Genomic DNA, 2,500 nt, shown 5'->3' on the forward strand with positions numbered 1-2,500 from the left:
CAGCTCCAACGCCAGCGCCACAGAAGGGCAAAGGCCCCACGTGGGTGCCGAAGCGAACTCTCCCAGCACAGCGCACGTGCCAACACGTCTGCACAACTGCGATACAAACCACCAGCGAGAACCGCTGGGGCGACCGAGCAGCAGACGGCGTCGCGGCGCCGAGTGCCGGGCGGCGGCGCATCCTCAACGCACACAGTCCTCAATCGGACCAGCACACTGCAGATGTCCACCGCGCTTCGCACCGGGCCGGCGAGGACCCACTTTGGCTGCACGGCGCCGCGCGCAGGGTGCCCCGGCGCGCAGCTGCGCCGCCTGCCGCGTCCGTCGGCCGGCGCGCCTGCCACTGGGCGCCCCCACCAGCCGGCTGTAGCGCGTGCGCCCACGCACCGCGCGGCCAGCACGCCGGGCGGCCCCCCCTCACCGGCCGGGGACAGTCCCACCCACCCACAGCCGCGTATCGCTTCACACCCAGATTCACATTCACGTTCGTTGGTATGGTGGGGACCGCTTCGTAGCTGTACCGATCGTTGCCCTCACAGATGTACCTCCAGCAAGGACAACCGCACCACAACGGGTTACCAGTTGTTCATTTGCGTAACGTCACCAGTAAACGTACACGTCCATCCCCGTTTGCAAAGTCAACTATTATTGCATGCCTGCCTGTCAGGTGTCAAGACACACTACATCCGCTCACATCCACGCAACAAAATGTGCCCGACTAGAGGGCACGTGGAAGGTGCCCCCGTACGTATGCGATGTCCACTGCGCGACCAACTGTCAACCGGCCTCTGTAGCATGTCGCAGATGTGGAACGCGGGGCACCGTGCTATCACATTGTGTGAGAAGAGACTACTACGTCTGCATACACGCGCCACTACATGAACAGACGGCTCATGCTGATCGCCATCCACTGCGTCCATTACTCCCACACGTCTCTATGGCGTACCACACTGCAATGCAGCTGTTATGGGGAGATGACACGTAGCTGTGTACACAACATTCTGAGCGGGTTGCGGTTGGACAATACATTACTGTAACGTGTCATATGCCAATTACAGAGCAGGGTAAGGCACAACTTGGGTTAGGTTAAGGCACAACTTGGGTTAGGTTAAGGCACAACTTGGGTTAGGTTAAGGCACAACTTGGGTTAGGTTAAGGCACAACTTGGGTTAGGTTAAGGCACAACTTGGGTTAGGTTAAGGCACAACTTGGGTTAGGTTAAGGCACAACTTGGGTTAGGTTAAGGCACAACTTGGGTTAGGTTAAGGCACAACTTGGGTTAGGTTAAGGCACAACGTGGGTTAGGTTAAGGCACAACGTGGGTTAGGTTAAGGCACAACGTGGGTTAGGTTAAGGCACAACGTGGGTTAGGTTAAGGCACAACGTGGGTTAGGTTAAGGCACAACGTGGGTTAGGTTAAGGCACAACGTGGGTTAGGTTAAGGCACAACGTGGGTTAGGTTAAGGCACAACGTGGGTTAGGTTAAGGCACAACGTGGGTTAGGTTAAGGCACAACGTGGGTTAGGTTAAGGCACAACTTGGGGGTAGATTGCGGTGCAAATTGCGTTACATTGCGGTGCAAATTGCGTTACATTGCGGTGCAAATTGCGTTACATTGCGGTGCAAATTGCGTTACATTGCGGTGCAAATTGCGTTACATTGCGGTGCAAATTGCGTTACATTGCGGTGCAAATTGCGTTACATTGCGGTGCAAATTGCGTTACATTGCGGTGCAAATTGCGTTACATTGCGGTGCAAATTGCGTTACATTGCGGTGCAAATTGCGTTACATTGCGGTGCAAATTGAGTTACATTGCGGTGCAAATTGAGTTACATTGCGGTGCAAATTGCGTTACATTGCGGTGCAAATTGCGTTACATTGCGGTGCAAATTGAGTTACATTGCGGTGCAAATTGAGTTACATTGCGGTGCAAATTGAGTTACATTGCGGTGCAAATTGAGTTACATTGCGGTGCAAATTGAGTTACATTGCGGTGCAAATTGAGTTACATTGTGGTGCAAATTGAGTTACATTGCGGTGCAAATTGAGTTACATTGCGGTGCAAATTGAGTTACATTGCGGTGCAAATTGAGGTAGGTTAAGGTGCAACACAGGTTAGGTTAAGGTGCAACATAGGTTAGGGTGCAAGATGGGTTAGGTTAAGGTGCAAGATGGGTTAGGTTAAGGTGCAAGATGGGTTAGGTTAAGGTGACATAGGTTAGGTTAAGGTGACATAGGTTAGGTTAAGGTGACATAGGTTAGGTTAAGGTGACATAGGTTAGGTTAAGGTGACATAGGTTAGGTTAAGGTGACATAGGTTAGGTTAAGGTGACATAGGTTAGGTTAAGGTGACATAGGTTAGGTTAAGGTGACATAGGTTAGGTTAAGGTGACATAGGTTAGGTTAAGGTACAAACTGGGTTGTGTTATGGTACACATTGCGTTGTAGTACAGTACACGTTAGGTTTGGGTACGGTACACAATGTGGTATGGGATGGCG

This window comes from Schistocerca cancellata, unplaced genomic scaffold (genome assembly GCF_023864275.1).
Source record: "Schistocerca cancellata isolate TAMUIC-IGC-003103 unplaced genomic scaffold, iqSchCanc2.1 HiC_scaffold_847, whole genome shotgun sequence".
In the NCBI taxonomy this organism is placed as follows: domain Eukaryota; kingdom Metazoa; phylum Arthropoda; class Insecta; order Orthoptera; family Acrididae; genus Schistocerca; species Schistocerca cancellata.